Below are 20,719 nucleotides of genomic sequence, written 5' to 3'. Positions count from 1 at the left end.
CATAGAGCTGGGTACGGAGGGGTCTTCTTGGGAAATTATTGGTGATTAGACCAAACCCCTATGTGAAGCAGGCCCAAGACATGTTGATCTGATGTGCCAGGCCCCATATGAGGCCCCTATGGTTTGCTGTAGTAACTCTAAGGAAAACATGGGAAAGTTCCAGAACCCCAATGGAACCCAATTCCACATCCTTGATTGTGGCTCCTTTTCTAGCTTACAAATCAGCTCCTATTTAGTATAAACTCTTTAAAAATCAATAATTCTACTTCTCACTCCATCACTGACTGACTCATTTACCAAAACATCTTCTTTCTGAAAAGGCACTTTTTTCTTGGATACAAAGATACATATTTACATGTTTATTTGTATTTCTTTCTTGTCCAAAAATAATTTAAGACAACTAAAAATGAAAGACAAATTTGTAGAACAGAAACAGAAATATAATTAGGTCCAAGGAGACCTATTTAACATTTAAACATAATACTTGTGCATAAGTGAAAAATAGGCTTTGAGGAAATGAATTATTTCTTCCTGGTCCTGCACATAATTTCCTCTAAACCTGCTGTACCCATAAGGGGACCAGTGAAACTATAAGATTAAAAACTTAGAGACGAGCTAAGAGATTCTCAAACTTTATTACTAAACTTTTGCTATCTAAAGTTGTTCACCACTACTTTTTGTTTTCTCAAAACTTTTTCAGGCTTCCTAATCTATTATGTATCAAGAGATGAAGTAAAATCTTAAACTAACCTTCCTAGCCCATATTTGAATAAATGTCATCAGAAAGATGGTTTGTAGAGGGAGGAACTCTAACTATGGGAAAGATCAGAGATATGGTGACTTAATGAGACTATCTGTTAGACAGGTAAGGCCAACTGATAGACTGAGTTTCTACTTTTTACATATACTGAGCATAGTGAGTGGAAATTTAAATATACAGGACAAAACGCATTAAGTTTGTAGAATTAGCAACTACTTTCTATGTATTAATGAATTTTTCAAGGATTGAAGCTTCTAATATGTTGCTTAGTTCTCTGATAATGACGTATATTAACTATATATATATATATATATTTTTTTTTTTTTTTTTTTTTACGGTACGCGGACCTCTCACTGTTGTGGCCTCTCCCGTTGCGGTGCACAGGCTCCGGGCGCGCAGGCTCAGCGGCCATGGCTCACGGGCCCAACCGCTCCGTGGCATGTGGGATCTTCCCGGACCGGGGCACGAACCCGTGTCCCCTGCATCGGCAGGCGGACTCTCAACTACTGCGCCACCAGGGAAGCCCCCTTATTTTCTGTATTCTTGATGCTCTCATATCTGGGGCCTTGCTGACTGGGGAGGGATTGCCCCTACCCAGAGATAACACATGTGAGCATATTTTTGATATACAAACCAACCCATCTGGAGTCCATACCTGTACCTGCTTTCTTTTATCAGGATACTGCACTTTGGGGCTCTAAATCACCCATGGCCCAGGCACTAGACAAGTAGGAACCACCACTATAGCTCACATCTAGCCAAAATCATTCAAACCAGTCAACCCTAAACCTGCTTAGCTTGCCTACCATGCCTCACCCATTTCTTTCTGCAAAACCCGCATGCTTTCCCTTCACTCCTTCTGCCTCCTGACAGACCCTGGTGCTTCCCCATGTGGCTCTGCATGGTGTGTGGGCCCACTCCTCTTGGGTACTGTGAGAAACAAACCATCTTTTCAATGGCAATCATCTCCTGATCTGTTGGCCTCATCATACCTGAATGAAAACAAAATCCTGGGTACGTTCTAAAACATAAAGCAAAAGAGAACAGAAGACATCCTTAGTGATGGGTGGCTTCTCAGTATATTCGTTGGTGTGATGTTCAAATGCAAGTTTAATGTGGTAGGCAGGTACCTTTTCCTTGCTGAGTCTTAAAATTCTAGGGCAGGAAAAATAAAGATATGGCTGAAAAATAAAGTTTTTTTTCATATTGAGTTTCCAGAAAATTCAAAGACAAATCAGAAAAACCTGCAGAAGGCAGGTAGGAAATTTGTAGAATTATTTGACACACACTTAGGGCTATTTTGGGATTAGATGGCTGTTTACTATATATTCCCAGGTCCTATAAATTCAGAATGTGTGGGAAGCTATGAACTTTGACTTTTTTTTAAAAAAAAAGGTTAATGCTATAAAAGTGTTGCCTTTTCACAAACAGTGCCATCATAAGTGACACAGACTCTGTCCTTCCTCGAGGGAGGAACATTTTCAGCCAGAATCCCTGTAAGTGCCCTGTGTTTACTATGTTATTAGTGGCAAGATTTCCCTTGACTCAGTTGAACTGAGCTTAGGCCTTTGAGTCTACAGAAACTTAGACACATGAAGCAAAAAAAAATTGGCTGGAAGAGATACTGAGACATAACAAATCTGCTCACAGTTAAGTCAAGCATCCCATGTAAGAAGTTAGTTCCATTCAAAGATAGAGCTGTAAAATATATTACACAGAGAGTCAGGCCAAATTCAAGGTCTTAAAAGTATTCATGTAGAGTATAAAATTGCTTTGTGTCTTGCAAATGTAGAATGACACTTGGTTATATAATAAAATGAAGTACAGCATTTCTCTTTTTATTTGAACTTATATGATAATTTCTATCTACAATATTGAATCCAAATTACTTCCTACATTAGTTGCACATGAAGATTCTTCTTTAAAGGTTGGAGTAATTATTTCTACTTGTCTCTTCCCACAATTTTCTTTTTCTCACCATCTGCCGTCCAATCTCAAAACATAAAGTTATTTATTTTTTTCTTTTAAACACTTTGCTAGGCAAACCAGTGTGATTCTGGTCCCCGTCTATATGTTTGGTGCTTCATATCTATCTCTGTGGATTGATTGGTTGAACGATGAGAGTGTTCACAGCATAGAACTGTGGCTCTGCAATCCTCCATGCTCTGTGCTCGCTCCTGCCAGCAGTGTTACATGATAGAACATGTCACTGCAGCACCAATGGACACATGTCCCAGAAATTCCCTACTGGGCATTCCACCTTGTGATTTGGTGCTAAGATCTACATATAGGTGACGACGGAATCTTATAGTACTAGTCAAAATTTCTTCCAATCCTCAAGGTCTCTGGCTTCTTGAGGCCAAAGTTATTTGTATGACAATACCAGGTTTAACATTTCTCTGCTTAGAAGTAACATTTAAGAAAATATTACTACTTTGACCCATCAAACAACATCCCATATTTCCTTTGAAGTCTTTATCTTTCCATTGGCAGACTAAGTAAAATACTTCTGAAAATGCTGATTAGTAGTGCATATTTTTCTTCCTGCTTTCAAATTGTCCATCAGAGTAGCTGAAGTATTTCTTTAATTACCTTTTCTGGTGTTCACTCATAGTCCCTGTAGTATTTTAATATGGATGACCAATGAATTGTGTTTTTGTTTTTTGGTTTTTTTTGCGGTACGCGGGCCTCTCACTGTTGTGGCCTCGCACGTTGCGGAGCACAGGTTCCGGACGCGCAGGCTCAGCGGCCATGGCTCACGGGCCCAGCCGCTCCGCGGCACGTGGGATCTTCCCGGACCGGGGCACGAACCCGTGTCCCCTGCATCGGCAGGCGGACTCTCAACCACTGCACCACCAGGGAAGCCCAAATTGTGACTATTGATTATACCTGAGGTACGTGTAAACTTGGAATCACAGAAAGCTTACTGAGTTAGTTTGAAACTGTCCTCCTGGCCTTTGATTGGCCTTTGATTGGACTCCATTTGACCAAGTGGCACTTCTCTAGATATCCACCTTCTCCTCTCTTTCAATCCTTCCTTGCTGGTGCTCCTTTCACCCGGCTTGCCAACTCCAAGCCTTTGCAGATGTAATGATGATCTGAGCATGCTTCCTTGGCTTCTTTTGGCTCCCTGTCTGGGATTCAGTTGGAATCCTCCTCTCCCCTGATCCTAACATCCACAGCCCCCAGGAAAGAGGCAATTCTGCCTCTGTTTCTGGTCAAGGGTACCCCGTTGCATGGGCCAACTTAATCCAGCCTCCCCAGGGAGGGAGGCTGGTAGCAGGGAAGACAACCAGCACATGCTTACTGATGTGCAGAAAATCATTTTTGGCTGGACAGAACTGGAGCACTAAAGGTAAATGGCTCACTTAACTAATATTATCATATAGTCAAGGAAGTACTATTGTTCTTAGTTGATAGCATGAAGGGTAAAATGGAATAGATCAAGAAGGAGTTCTGAGAATCCTCTGAAGACAGTTTTAGTCATAATTCAGTGTATTTCAATCAGTTGAGTCTATCTTTCCAAGAGAGATGCTTTTTACATTCAGCACTGGCATAAGAGATGGCATCTCTATCAGTCACATGGCTGCACCCAACTGCAAGGGAAGCTGGGAAATGTAGTATAACTCCGTGCTCATGAAGAAGAGGAGATATATTTTGGTAAACTGCTGACATTCCCTTCCATAGTTTTAGGCATTTGCTATATTCACAGATTTCGTTCCTATAAAAATATACTTGTCCTTAAAATATCATACCATAATAATGAATTAATACTCTCTCTACCTAAATTTTTAAAATAAAATCATGATAAAAAGAGAAATGGTGATCTAAGTAATAACAGTCATAGTAAAGGGAGAATATAATAACAGAAAAATGTGTTTTTCAGGCTAAAGCACACATCCTCATTAGACGAAAGTAGATACCTTCATCATATGAAAAAGCCAAATATTTTATAAATATATAATTTTTAACCCAAGATTATCAGGATAATCTTCCTTATTCTATAGTTTTAATTACAGAATTTCTTCCCAACATGCAGCTCTATTTTTCCAATATTTTACATAAAAGTTTCTGAATCTTGAGACTATTTATGTACTTTTTCTGACTTTAGTGAATTCTGTATTTTTACTGGCAGAAGTATTTCATTCTGTAATTCTATGAAAGTTCTATTCATTAAATGTTAACAGACTAATCTTTATCAGCATCATACACATTTTATACACTATTATGTAAAATATGTGTTCCAATGGAAAATTTTCAATGCATGTACAGAATTATTTTCTTCTATAATAAAGAGAAAACAAAAAAGCTTACTCAAATTCCTATTTCTCATATCCCCTAAAATACTGGCACACACCAACTCTCTTTTTTCTCTTGGTCCTATAGTTGGGATATAATTTCACCCTCTTGAAAATGTAATTTCATTCAGAAATAATTTATTACTGTTTGGAGTGCCAGGTTTTTATGTTTTTCTTCTTGTTGCCAGATTTACTTAGCCAATACGTTACAATATTAGTTTTTGTGTTTTTAAGGTATTATATACAATTTGAAAGCACCAAAAAGGAAACAAAATATTCCGCCTTCTGAATAATCCAAAAATTGAGCACAGCTGAAAAGTGGAAATAAGACAATCTATTGCCTTTGGGAACCTAGTCAAATTCTTAAAAATCAAAGTAGATTGAATAACCACAAATATCAGAGAGAGCTCCAAAACTGGAGGAAGAACTCCCTAGAAAAATAAATAACTAAATGGCTTTCAACATGTGTTTCATTAAGTATGAAGTATTGAAGAACATAAAGACAGTAAGAATAATAAAAAAATTACCTTAGAAGCCAGCTAAAAGAAAGAGGAGAGTCGTAGGTACAAAAGTGACGCCAGCATTTTGTCTCCTAGGCTTTTTTTCATCCTATTTTCCTTAACTTTCTCTTTTGCCAAGTAACATGTGTCATGATCTAATTCTCTCTCTTCTCTCAGTCTTATTTTCTTTGCCAAAAACTGGAGTGGAAAGTTTCCTTCGGAAGTTTCAGTTTCCATATGCTCCATAATGTCATGGTTAAGACTCTGAACCTCTCTGTACCAACCATAAACTCTGCCTGAAAACATAACCTTGACAGCTGTCATGCTGGGAAGGGCAGACTCCCACTGATTTTACCTGGTGTGTTGCTTATGAAGTTAATGTCTTGAGCAGGAAAAAACCACCATTCTCATACATCATCCTCCCTAGAAAGGTGCAAGGATGAAGCAATAAACTGCAGAATTATCTTAGGGAAAATAGCCCTCTAAGAAAAGGGAAAGAGGAGGGGGCTCTTTTGGAGGAGGAAGGGGTATAATCAACAAGGGAACAAGGTACAGAAGCCAAAGGCTCAATGAACATAACATATATTTGAAAGTTCACAGAATATGGCCAAGTAGCTTTTCTGAGTGTGTGGAGCAATGTTTTCACTGTTTCATTTTATTTGCTGTATGTACATTTTGTACTTTTTATCCCCAAATGCATACACATCATTGGAACTCCAATAAAATTCATTTATAATTTTAAACTGATAAAATATCTCCATAGCTAAAGTTTATACACACTAAATAGTTACGAAATTCTGCCAGCCCACGTTTCCCTCTTTAATTGGCCTGCCCTGCCATATGGGGATGCTCTGTCAAATCAATGAGCTCACCCCTCTTTTCTACTTGCTCAGTAGAGACAGTTGTTTAAATCATCTTTCTTTTGTAGGTGCTTCCTCTGCTTAAAATGGTGTCTGTAACCGTGTGCCTGATTTAGAAATCAATTGGTTGTAAATGCTTCCTGTGCGTTCATTGTTCAGATTTGTAAAGACATCTTTTGTCAAAAGTGGGCACCATGAAGGCTACCCAGACTGCAAAAACCAATGAACCCATAAAGTAGTTTAAATTTATTTCTAGAAAAACTAGGCTTAGTCTGTCTCCCGTTGGTAGAGGGACACTTGACCCAGGTGAGGATATAAAGGGGTGGAGATGGAGTAGAAATCAATGAGCAGGAAGAGATAAAAGTTGGAATTTCTCTCATCTGAATCAAAACCCATTTAAGACAAAATTTGGAAATAAGAAGTTGGTCTGGCACTAACTACCTCATGCCTTTTTCTATACTCCAGTCTTATTTTGTGTGTGTGTGTGTGCTACCCTAAGAACTTCACACACAAACATCTTTTTACCATCCCATCTTCCATGTTCTCTCTTTCTCTCAAAGTAAAAATCTTATTCTTTCAGTGGGTGATCTCAGGTAGGAATTAGGATCAATCGATTGCTTAAAATACTTTATACCAAGTTAAAATAATTATAAAATTATATTTGACTGATATTTGCAATTTTAAAATAAGAGACCTGTTAGTCTAAATGGTTCATGAATTTGAGATATTTCAACTTATGCAATAAAATAGAAATTTCAAAATTTCTACGCTTTTTCTGGAAGACATTAATCTCATCAATCTCAGCCTGACAGGGTGAAGCTGGGAACAGAATGGAGGCAACCCAATAGTGGTCCTTTGAGAGGCATGGACATATATACACTACCAAACGTAAGGTAGATAGCTAGTGGGAAGCAGCCGCATAGCACAGGGAGATCAGCTCGGTGCTTTGTGACCGCCTGGAGGGGTGGGATAGGGAGGGTGGGAGGGAGGGAGACGCAAGAGGGAAGAGATATGGGAACATATGTATACGTATAACTGATTCACTTTGTCATAAAGCAGAAACTAACACACCACTGTAAAGCAATTATACCCCAATAAAGATGTTAAAAAAAAAAAAAAAGAAAGTATATGGAGTTTGTAAGTAAATAACAGCTTGCTATCACTTTAACATAAATACCTATGTACTCAGGAGGTCCCTGTTATTAGAATTTTATAATAATGGGCAAAGGAAGAGGGTATGGTGCTTTTTTTCAAAGACCATAATATTTCTTCAGAAGGAAGAATTAAGAGTCCAGGGGAAAATACTGTCACACAATTGATCTTCTAGAATTAGGGATGGTTGCTTATATTTTACAGGGAAACTTTCAGAGAACATCTAGAATAAGGCGAAATAAAAAAGGAAGGTATATGAGACAGATGAAAGTAAGTTATTTGAAGGCTAGACTGATTTTAGGCTTCAGAATTTAAGGTTCAACACTGATCAAAACTATATGTAACTGTAACTATGGTCTATTTTATTCAATTTTCAAAGCCGTATTTTATGCCTTCAAGCCTCTGTTCCTGTGCTTTACTCCAATAAAAGACACATTTACTTTAAAGAATTGATGAGTATTAACTTCTTAGGGAGATGTGTATTTTAATAGCAAATAGTAATCAATCGAAGTGATAAATTCCCAACTGGCATTTTAGAATTCAAGTGTTTGGACCCACTCATGGGGGCGGGGGTGGCACCTGAAAAGCATCGCCCCTACGTGGCTGTATACTCACCTACTAGGAGAACATCCAGGTTATTATACTGATCACTTTTGTAACATATTTTGGGTCAGTTACCAGTAATGCACTATATGGTCTCATTATGTTCTTTGCTGGACCTTTACAGCGTTAACAATTTTTAACTTTATTGACCCTTGAAGTGTTAGAAATATCCTTTCACACTGATCCTCTGGCAGTGCAAGAATAAGAAAACTTATTCAAATAGGAAAACTTTCTCCACTTTTCTCCTTTTGTAGTTTATTTTTAAACTTCCCTTCCCTAAACATAAAGCTGGATCTAATGCTATTTTATTCCTAAAAACACAACCCATCATTGATATATTAATTTTTTATATTTTTAAAGTAATAAATCTGGCAGATTTCTTTTTAAGAAAAATTCAACTTGCAATTGTAAATTCTAATGGGTGCTGGAAACCTCATTCAGGAGTTTCCATCTGCTGCCACAAAAACTTCAATTCTGTTAGTATACGTACTTTCAATTTTTGTGTTAGAAACTACCCTCTCCTTGTTACATTTCTCTACTCAGTAGATTCTTTTCTCAAGTAAATTAGATTTCGCAGAAGTCTGAATCAAACATGTAAGGCATTAACTATGATATTTGTCATCAAAGTTCAATATAAGTTTATTACACCTCACTGGTTTGCTTACTTTAGTAATTAAAGGCAAAGTTTTGGAAAATAGTATTTTGTTGTCTAATATGGAGGAAGGAGGAGAAGAAAATTAGTAGCGCTTTTTTATAGAAAATTATTTCATGAAACAGAAATTGAATTACAGTTGCTACATCTTACCATTATGATTTTCTTTTCCTGCTAGGAAATCCATTTCTTGTGGAACAGAAGTAGAATTGACTACAATTTAAACCTTGACTAGTTCAAGTCAATTCCACAAACATGGAGCACTTATTATGCGCAAGGTACCATGAAATACTCTGTAGGGGATTCAAATATAAATAAGACAAAATCCCCGCAGCCAAAGAATTCACCATCTACCCGAGAGAACAAGAAAAGCACAAAAATAGTAAAACACAAGGTGGACTAGAGAGAGCTATTTGGCTTAATGCAAAAAGCACAGTCTTTATACCCAAACACACTGCTTTCAAACTTGGCTGTGACATTTGGTAATAGTGTGTCTTTTCTGAACATAATTTTCCCCTTTTGCAAGACAGGGATATCAATGATTGCCTTAAAATCTTATTGCAAGACTTTTGGGGAGCAATAGATGTAAAGTGCCCAGCAAACAGTAGATGTTCCATGTTAGTTTCCCTGGAAAGAGACTCGGAAATGGAAATGTCCACCTAGGAAGTTGATTACGATGTGCTCTCAGAATTGACACCTGTTGGGGAGTGAAGGAAGCAGGACTGGACAGGGGAAGAAGATTGGATATGAAGCAGTTCCAACAAAGACTTCAGCACAGGGAACTCTGGAGCTGGATGGCCCTGCAGCGATCTCTCAAATTGAGGGAGGGGAGTGAGGCCTTTAGAACTCTACAACTGCAGCCATTGGAGGCAAACTACCCAAGGGCCAGGGACCTAACCTTGGAAGAGGCAACTCTTTTCAGCTGCAGCTTACTTTTGGTAAAGGGCAATTGCTGGAGTCGAGGGCAGGGGGTCCCAGCTGGTAGTGGCCAGTACCTCTAGCAGCAGGGGAATGAGCACTTTGGTCCTAAACGATGAAGTAGTGGGGAGAGAGGAGAAGCAATCTGGGCAGCATACCACATGGTCCATTTTAAATGTTAGCATCAATTTTCCTGCCACTTTAAAAAAAATTTTAAACAAAATACACGCACAGGACAATTTGGAAAATACAGAAAAGCATAACATTTTAAAAATTTATATCAACCACAATCTATAACACCATTGCTAACATTTTGCTATATGTCTTTCTAGTATTTTTTAGCGTATTTATCTTCCTCTGAAATAAGGGCATTATATTGGGAAAAATTATTTCATGTCCTGTTTTTTTATACCGTGAATATTTTCTGAGGTAAGGAAATATTCTTTTACGTGATTATTTTGGTTTTACTGTCTTCTATTATACTATGTTCCAAAATTTGCCAAACTAAAACTTTCCTTAGGAAAAATTCGCAGAAATGGAAATTGTTACACCAAAAACTATTTACATTTTTAAGGTTTTGATATATGTTGCTAAATTATCCTCTAGAAATTCTTACCAATAAGGCTTGAGACTTCCCCTTGCCAAGATTTGGAATTATCATTCTTTTTAATCCGTCCCTGCTTTAAAGATAGATTTTATTATTAATGAATATAAATGCAATAAGAGTAGCAGAAATCAAACAGTATCTATGAAGATTCAAAAGTGGAAGAGATTACATCAAATCAAGGAGAATGAGAAAAGACTGCCAAGAAAAGAAGACCTTAAGTAACAGAATTTCAACAAATAAAAATGGAAGGGATCCCAGATAGAGAAAACATCAGGAACAAAGACAACATTAGGGAAATAGTGAATACCTTGTTTGATTAGAATAGAACAGTGAAATAAGACTAAAAGTAGAATGAGACCCTAACAAAGCAAATGGCAAGTAGAGTTCAAACCTGAACAATAGTAATTGCCTGACACTGGTGTTGATAACAGTTTGGAAGTTGTCATTAGAGTCATTAATTTGTTTAAGAAGCCTTTATTCGTCACCTACAATATGCCAAGTGCTTACATCATTGATGAAAGCACATGGAAATTCCTACCATTCTGGAGCGCACAGGAAGAAAGCACACAGAAAGAGAAGGAGGTCACAAAAACAACATTATGCTTGCAAATTGGGAGAATAGCAAGCTAAATAAGAGGCAAAGAGAGGATAATAAAAAGGAAAGCCAGGAGACTGAAATGCCACAGACACAAATGGAGGAATGTTGAGATGGACGTAGGAGTCAATGTAGAGAAACTGAGGAAGACACAGACTGAGAAAAAAATGATTGGATTTGGAAATTCAGGGATCATCAGTAATAATATAGAGTAGCTTTTTACAATGATGGAAAGGGAAGCCACACTGCATGGGAATAAAGTAAATAGTGTGGAAATGGGGGAAACAATCTCCAAGCTGGTCATTCAAAAAATGGACAGTTTAGGGAATTACAGTAGCAGAATGAGAGTAGGAGAGGGAACTACGTTGAAGGAAGGGGTTTTTTTCAATTAAATACTAAGTATCTAGGAATAAATTTAATAATACAAACAACAAAGAAGTGTGTGCAATTTTTGTGGAGTCAATTTTACAACCTCCCCGATAGGGATAAAAGAAGACCTGAATAAGTGGAGAGGTTATCACGTGCACAGATGAGAAGACCCACCGTGTTAAAGAGATCAGTTTTCTCCAAACTAATACACGAAGTCAACACAATACTAAACAAAAATCCCAACAAGATTTTTCTTGGAATTTTTCTTGAATAAAGTAAGTGGGGGTGGGGGGGGGGCAGGGCAGACTTGTTCTACTAAGTAGCAAAACATATACGCAACAGTGTGGCATTGGTGCAATATTAGATAAAATGGCCCAAGAAAACAGACTCATTCATATAATGGTATTGATAAATGAAAGGGGCAGCGTTTCAAAAACTGGTAAAAGATGGACCATTAATAAGGATAAAATAAAAATTAGACACCTACATTATAATATATGGAAAAATTAATTTCAGCAAGTATAAATAAAGAATAAAAAGTGTTTAAACCTGAAAAGCATCAAAAGAAGACAGTAGTATCAGTTCATGACCTCAGGGTAGAAAAGGCCTTATTAAATAGTAAACAAAAGCCAAAAAATGATAGTGTAAAAGACTGATGACCTTGATTATATTAAAAAGATACCATATACATAGTTGAAACACAAGTAATAGACTGCAATAAAATAAAATTATTGTATAGTAACAAATGAAGGATTGGCACCCAGAATGTATAAAAATTCCTATCGATCACTGAGAAAGAGACAAACAGAGGTGAGACTGATTGTCAGCTCACACAAGCTCACACAGACGAAAGGCAAACAAATGATAATATTAAAAAACATGCTCAGCCATACTGGTAATGATGGAATAAAATAATATTCCAATTGACTAAGTGAGATACCAATTTTTTTACCCAAGAGATTACCTAAAATTTTTAAGAATTTAAAATATTGAAAATGGATGAGGTAGAATTTGAGCTTGGGTCTCTTTGATTACAAAGATCCTGCTCTTAACCACTTATTTCTCTAATAGAATAAGAGTTTGGTTACTGAACAAGAACAGTGACTCAGAGGGTGGTTCCCAGACCAGCAGCATCAGCATCACTTGAAACTTGCTAGAACTGCAAATTCTCAGGCCCCATCTCGGATCCATGGAATCAGAAACTCTGGAGGTGAGGCTCACAGCCTATGTTTCAACAAGCAATTCTGATATACACTAGGGTTTGAGAGCCACTGAACTAGAAGACTGAAGGATCATTAAGGAACTGAAGTAGAAAACAGGGATAACCAATTGATCAGCAGAGGTAAGAAAATAAGTGGAGTTAAAAAAAAAAAAAAAGCCTCTGTGGGGGGGAAAAATGTTAGAGTTTGGGGTATTAGCAATAAAATAGTTCTAAATGATGATGAGAGTTATGATGAGAGAGTGGCTAAATAGAATGGAGATGGAAATCGTGCTTTTTGTAAAGATAGAGGTAAGGTCAGAGAGTTGGAAGAAAAACAAAGAGTAGTGTTGAAGTCATTGTACTGTCAGGAAGAATGAAGAGCAGATGTGTGCTTCCATACAGAAGCTATAGAGAAATGCTGGAGTGTTTCCTGGATGTCAGCTGACTGTGACAATGAAAGATGAGTACTCTCTTGTTAGGTGGAATTCACTTAGAAGAGTCTGGGATGTTTAGTGATACGGTTGGGCAAAGTATGAAGGGCATTAGAACCTCATCTCCATGGTTCATGAGTCTATAGGAAAGAGACATATTTCCATTGAAAAGATTTTTGCAATATTCCATGACAGCGAAAATTATAATAATTTTGATTAATTACTGATATTAATTAACTGATATTAATTTATATGCTATTGTTTGTTATGATTATAACATGATATTGATCCCATTTTATTTTGAACACTATAGTAATTTTCTATCTATTGAAATCAGTAGTTGGAAACTACATTTAACATATAATGGAATATATTAACCAAATGTATGCCTTTTCCATACATTGCTTCTGATCCCCTGTGTCTCAGATTTTCAAAAGTTTAAAGCTTAGGAAAAAGTTTAAAAGGTTTCTTTAAAGTTGAAAAGTTGAACTATTTCTACTCTTAAAACTTATCCTGCCAAACACAGCAAAATTACAAGCAGTATCTTTAAAGAAACTTCTTCTTCCATATGTCCTCAGATCCTTGGTTTCTGCCTTTCTGCCTTGCTATTCCTAGTGGCCTAATCAGAATCCTCTGATCATAATCCTTATTATAGACCTGGGGGACTAATTCTTAGATCGATGTCAATTAGAACAGCATTTTTAATCTTTAAGAGTTAAAGATTTATACCAAAAACTTTAGTGCTGTCTACTGTAGGGCCTGGCCAGTCACCAAATAGAAACAGGAAGTGAGTGTGTCACAGCAAGGCAGCACCATCCTTCCTCATCAACGGGTTAGTGAAGGGGACATTGCAATGTGCAAAAATCCACAAAATGTCAAAGTTTTAGACAAAATTCTTCAAAATCCAAACTGGCTGCTTTGTATTGGGAAGAACTTTTTTTTAAAAAAGGAGAACCACCACACACCTTCTTCCCCCAAAGACTATGGAGGCAAGTTTCCAATGTTCACCATGAAACAGTGTGTGTAAAGACTGCAAGATCAACCCTGGAATTAAAAAGCAAATAAACAAAACACTTTATAGGGTCAGACTCAAAAAGGCTGTACTGTTCTCTGGACAGAAATGAGGCTGCAGGTTGGTATTTCAAAAAAGCCACAAATTCTGTATCTGTCCCAAATGGGAAATAATAATTTTATTGAATAATAAATTAAAAATGAATCCACTTCTGTTTCCTTATAACTTTAGTAAGTACTTATGATGTGGTCTTTGTAGCCAGAGTGCAACTCATCAGTTAATGAATGAAAGAAGTATTTTGTGAGTCTGTGTGTATAATTATCCAAAATGAAAGTGTAAGAACAAAGTGAAAAAATATTTCAAGAAACTTAAATTTTGAACAAAAAACAAACTAATGTCCTTCAGGGTTTCATATATGCTGGTGGTGCTGGCACTGCCCCCATAAGATTTTAGCCTCCTCGAACAAGAAGCACAGGGCAGCTCTGAGTACCTCTCTATCTCCATTCACAAGAGGGAAATACAACTAAGTTTATAAAGATCAGTTTAGGATTTTATCACTATCAGCCGAAGATCATTTGAAGTCTTGTAAAGTCATCGTCATATGGTTATTTAAATAAAAATCAAGAGGGAGCAAAGTTGAATGCTTCCTCAGTAGTAATGGTTCAAAACGTATTTAATAAGAAAGATTAATAATTAAGTCATTATGCTTTTAAGTGGTAACATGAAATTTTGATTCTTATAGGAGTCAAGCTATATTGAATATTAGAATTCTGATTAAAGATATAGTTATCACACAGTAGATAACTTACATTTTCTGTTATAGTTTCCAGTAAATGCTAATTTTATTTACACCCATGAATATTCTGGCTTTGCTCCAAATACACAGAGAACACTAAAATTTAATGAGAAAGGCCTACTTGGCCAAAGAGTTTATAAACACGGTCTTTGAAATAAGAAGTGTGGAGACACCTACTTTGAAATGTCATTATGACAGGATTTAGAACAGGTTGTTGGAAAGCAGTTTTTTCCTTAGGCCTAGAGGGTCACAGACCACTTTGACAATTTGGTGAAATACGGATCCTCTTCTGAGAACAATATATACACAAACACACACACAACATCGTGCACAGCAAGTCATAGGATTCACAAATTCTTTGACACCTATCCATGGACCTTCTTGGAGCCCAAGCACTCTGGGTGAAGAATGCCTGATGGCTCAACTGAGTTCAGAGTGTCAGCCTGTCTGAATAGGACAATCTACTGAAATATATACTCATTGTAGAAAATCTGGCAAATACTAAAAAGCACAAATGATCCCATGTGATCCCATGTAAGTAATGAAAATCACCATGATTCCATTACTCTGCTTATCATTTGGATGTGTATTCTCCCAGTCTCTTTTCCAAGTAACAATACATTTTTCCACAAATAGAATCATATTGCACATAGTAATTTATTATAGCTTTTTAATTCAAATATTGTGATCATATTCCTATGCTATTAAACGTTCAGTGATATCACTGTATTTTATCAAAATTCAATAATTTATTTAACTAAGTTTTATTATAAAACATTTTTGTTTTTTCTGATCTTTTACTTCTCCAGTCACTGCTGTTATGGAAATAATTGTTTGTATGATCCATGCTTATTTACCACAATCACTTTATCTTACATCTTCTAAAATCACTTCATCTCAAATGGCCAACCAATTGAACATTTAAGTCTGAATCAAAGGCTTTGTTACTTGCTCATGAAATATCATGTAAATATAAAAAAGCAAGATAACTAAATTTGTCTCCAGTGTTTTTCACCTAAGAACTTACCAATCAAGATGTAGTATAAATTGAGCAGGTCATTCTCATAGATCACTTTGGTGGGAATGAGGGGAATGGGCAGGATATTTGGTTGGTTTGATTGCTGTGATATAGTTCGGATTTTTAATTCTATAATCATTTACCAGTGGGTTCTAATTGAGGGGAGTTCAAACTCTATACAAATTCAAGTTCCTGTGACACTAAAATGTTGGAAGGTTGTGTTTTCTTTCTTATCATTTTATGCTTTCCATATTTCCAGCCTGATTTATCTTCCCCAACTTGTTCTTTCCTTCATGCTTTTCATAAGGCAGCACGAAATACTAGAAAGGACAACAGACAGGGAGATAGGAGACTTAACTTAGAATGAGCCTTAGATGCATTCTCAGGGCTCTCTTAGTGCTAAAAATATTTTATTCTAGACTGAAAGGAAATTAATACACCAAAAGCTGAACACTGGTTGGTTCTGGATAAGGGAGTATGTATAGTTTTTTCTTCCTCTTTACATGTTATATTCTTTCTAAATGAGCTCATATGAGGTTGATCATCAGAAAAACACAAGCAAAATATTTAAGTGCGTTCTACGATCCTACTTGAACAATACTAATTTCATCTTCAGTTGGTTTTTCAGTCCTAATGCCTCCTAGTCATTTGTCACTCCAAATAATAAGGTCATTTCCCATTAAAACCAAAGTTTTACGCTCTTATAAATGAACAGAATTTATGAGACCAAACACCTACCCCAGCTTCAAATTCCGAGAATAGGTCTGTCCAAGATACCATGGCAGAAACTGGGAGCCATTAAATAACAGCATTATGTCCACCCTTTCTTCATTCTATGCACATTTTGGGTCTCAATGAAGATAGGAGGTGTAAGTAATAAAACTGAAAGCTCATGACCAAGAAGATGAAAGATTTCATCTTACACAAATGGCTGATCCTAAAATTTAAGGTAGGTTCATTCCAATCTTGGCTCATTCATTCTTCATTCATCAAACATTTGTTTGTGTTTTCTAGGTGGCAGGCAGTGTGCTAGGTGCAAGGTATAAACTAGAGCACAAAGCTGACATGGCCCCTGCCTTCACGGAGATAAAATATTAAACAAATAAACGTGCATATGAACAGATATATTCCTATCACAGAAATGGCTTACATTGCCTAAATGCTTACCAGGTACCATGTAATACATCGAGTGCTTTAAATAAATGATTTCATGTATTCTTCCCAATTTCCATATGAGGTAGGTATCATAGATGAGAAAGCTGAGACTTAGAGAGTCAAGAACTTTGCCCATACAGGGGTATACAGGGGCACAGGGTTTGAATGCAGGCTATTTGATCTCCAAACCAGTGCTGTGACAGAAGAAAAGTAGGGTGCTACTAGAGAGTGTGAGAAGGGAAAATAATTTCCCTTGGGGCTAAAAGGTGGCTTTTTAGAAGAAATGGCATTCAACTGAGACCGCAAGTCTGAGGTGGAATTAGGGAGGCTAACTAGCTGGTAAGGAATGTTTAGCTTTCATGTAGATTTCAAAGTGTTTCTGACCTCAATTTCACCCAAATTAATTATTCATAAAAAACTGATTTGCTTCCTAATATAGCCCTGAGATTATAATGGATTGGCTATATCCATTATATAACTATAATGGATTTGGAATAATGAGTAAGAGACCTTGGCTTTGGAGACTTCTTTTTCTTTTTTTTCTAAATTAATTATTTATTTACTTATTTATTTATGGCTGCATTGGGTCTTTGTTGCTGCGTACGGGCTTTCTGTAGTTGTGGCGAGTGGGGGCTACTCTTCATTGTAGTGCGTGGGCTTCTCATTGCAGTGGCTTCTCTTGTTGTGGAGCATGGGCTCTAGGTGCACAGGCTTCAGTAGTTGTGGCACGCAGGCTCAGCAGTTGTGGCTCACAGGGTCTAGAGCACAGGCTCAGTAGTTGTGGCGCACAGGCGTAGTTGCTCCGCAGCATGTGGGATCCTCCCGGACCGGGGCTCAAACCCGTGTCCCCTGCATTGGCAAGCAGATTCTTAACCACTGTGCCATCAGGGAAGTCCTGGAGACTTCTTTTATTCCTTTTGTTGCTGTGCTTTAAAATAGAGCACTCCAGGGCTTCCCTGGTGGCGCAGTGGTTGAGAGTCCGCCTGCCGATGCAGGGGACACGCATTCGTGCCCCGGTCCGGGAGGATCCCACGTGCCACGGAGTGGCTGGGTCCGTGAGCCATGGCCGCTGGGCCTGCGCATCTGGAGCCTGTGCTCCGCGGCGGGAGAGGCCACGGCAGTGAGAGGCCCGCGTACTGGGAAAAAAAAAAAAAAAAGCTAAAATAGAGCACTCTGCAGGGACAGTTGTTTGCCCATATCCCAAGCAGTCACACCCTCAGTGACTTGGTCTGGGGCGCTGCGCCATCAATGGTCTCTTGCATTCATAACAGTCAAATTCTGTCAGCCTAATGCTCTCTCTCCAAGCCAGCACCTCTAACCCTAACCTGCAAGGGAGATGGTGGTTGCGGATGATGATATACTAGAGAAAAAGCAAAATATGTTAAATATTCACATCTGTTGAGTATTTGATATCAAAGAATTTAGGACTCTTTTTGTAGAGACATAAAAACATGAGTTGATGGACAGTTAAAGAGACATAAAAACAATCACAGACGAGAAAAGAAGCTGAAATCTTTCACATGTAGTTTCCCCAAATGAAAACATACTCTAAATCATGGACCATAGAAGTCCCTCACAAATAAGTCAAATGTTAAATAATCAGCTGTTACACTTTTAAATGCCAAAAAAGTCTACTGTATACACCGTATAAAGCAAGTGTATCCTGCTTTTTCTTTCACTAAATACTATTTCTCTCTGTCACTAAACAGTATTCTAAAACTTCTATCACATGGCATTATAATTTGTTTCTCGATTATTCTATCACTGAACATAATGATTTATTCCTGATTTAATTCATAAATAAAAATAGGATCATATATACAAGTCTTGATATACTTCTTTGTTTTTTTTTAGGCTAGATTCATAGTGGTTCAAATGTATGATTTTCTTGTGTGTGTGGGGGGCGGGGGGACATGCGGGCCTCTCACTGTTGTGGCCTCTCCCAGTCAAAAAACCTTCTTGACTGTATTTCTGCATGTGATTCTCTACTGAAATATAATGAAAACGTTCTGTTTTTAAAGGAAATTGTGATGGGTGATGAAAATCGGATACTGTACAACAATGTGGAATGGAAGAGATCGTGGGGCAAGTGAAATGAACCACCACCGACTACACCAAAGGCCAGTCTTCATCCAAAGAAGGTGACGTTATGTATATGGTGGGATTGGAAGGGAGTCCTCTATTATGAGCTCCTTCTAGAAAACGAAACAATTAATTCCAACAAGTACTGCTCCCAATTAGACCAACTGAAAGTGGCACTTGATGAAAAGCATCCAGAATTACTCAACAGAAAATGCATAATCTTCCATCAGGATAACACAAGACCGCATGTTTCTTTGACAACCAGGCAAAAACCATTTTAGCTAGGCTGGGAAGTTCTGATTCATCCGCCGTATTCACCAGACATGGCATCTTCGGATTTCCATTTATTTTGGTCTTTACAAATTCTCTTAATGGAAAAAAATTCAATTCCCTGGAAGACTGTAAAAGGCACCTGGAACAGTTCTTTGCTCAAAAAGATAAAAAGTTTTGGGAAGACAGAATTATGAAGTTGCCTGAAAAATGGCAGAAGGTAGTGGAACAGAAGGGTGAATACACTGTTCAATAAAGTTCTTGATGAAAATGAAAAACGTGTGTTTTATCTTTACTTAAAAAACCGAAGGCACTTTTTGGCCCACCCAGTAAATACGATGTTGGGTCTTGGCTTGTGGGCAGGACTGCCACGTAAAGCTGCTGTGCACTGCACAACCGCAGGGACGACGTTCACATAGATCATGATTCTACTGAGGAATATTCCACTCATATCCTTAAGCAAAATGAATCTGATGTTTTATGTGCTACGTCTGTCGCTTTTTTGACATACATACTTCCATACAGACATAGATTATTGCCTGCTCATCACAGCACACTCTTAGGGAATTGTCCCAGCCACAGCTCCTGGGATTTAGGTGATCATGCTTGGTAACTGTGACTCTTTCTCCGAAATACCTGAAGAAGGGCAGAATATGATGACCTGAGCCAATCATATTCCCTTCTTAGGAATATGAACTAGAAGAAGGCTCAAACAGATGATGAAGGATACTGTGGAAGAAAAAGAGTGGGGGGGTGGGGAGGGGGGAATCAATGAAGCTGTATCCATAAGCCAAGTTCTGAGAAAGCAGAACCTCAGAGGGAGGAGAGGAAACTGACTAGTAGAGAAATTTACAGAGTGGAGCAGCAATTTTAGGAGAGGAATGATGCCACCCGAGAAGGAATACCCAGTCCCAGGGCTGGTGCAAATGTACTTAACAGGAAGTCCACATTTTTGTGACATAACATTATTGATTCTCTCTTCCTTGAAGAAAAAAAAACTACATAGAACAAAGATCTTAACAGCTTCTGCGAATGAACTGGACACTCCACATATCTTCCTAGGGTGTGGAATTAGTTACATATTTCAGAGTTGCTGTCATAAACCTTGAGAGTAATCACTGGTAATAAAATTGATAGCAGGTAAAATTTTTCCCACATTACCTAACAGGCTGCTCTAAGCACTTCACGTAGTGGACCCTTTTAATAATTACAAGTAGTACCCCTAGAAGGTAGATAATACTATCATCCCCCCTTTCAAGAGTAAATTGAGGCGTAGGAAGGCTAAATGACTTGCTCAGATGCCTACCATTAATAAAGGGCAATGCTGGGTTTTCCTGGTGGTGCAGTGGTTAAGAATCCTCCTGCCGATACAGGCAACGTGGGTTCGAGCCCTGGTCCGGGAAGACCCTCTTTAGTCATAGGATAATATGAAGCTGTTTG

At 37.7% G+C, this 20,719-nt stretch overlaps 1 protein-coding gene across 4 annotated transcripts in view; it reads right to left on the bottom strand.

Moving 5' to 3' along the window:
* The window catches only part of PDE7B (phosphodiesterase 7B), a 475,975-nt gene that overhangs the window by 431,264 nt on the left and 23,992 nt on the right, over positions 1-20,719 (bottom strand). The window contains exon 1 of one of the 4 annotated variants that reach the window (XM_073789635.1): positions 5,586-5,604. The exons of the other annotated variants lie outside the window; for them this stretch is intronic. The gene's annotated coding sequence lies outside the window, so the exon portion shown is untranslated. Of the gene's footprint in view, positions 1-5,585; positions 5,605-20,719 lie in introns of those variants that run through there. 4 annotated transcript variants of the gene reach the window in all.

The sequence above is a fragment of the Tursiops truncatus genome, chromosome 12 (genome assembly GCF_011762595.2).
Source record: "Tursiops truncatus isolate mTurTru1 chromosome 12, mTurTru1.mat.Y, whole genome shotgun sequence".
NCBI classification, from domain to species: domain Eukaryota; kingdom Metazoa; phylum Chordata; class Mammalia; order Artiodactyla; family Delphinidae; genus Tursiops; species Tursiops truncatus.
Note: the sequence above shows the minus strand (reverse complement) of the source record. Positions and strands in the feature narration are given on the sequence as shown.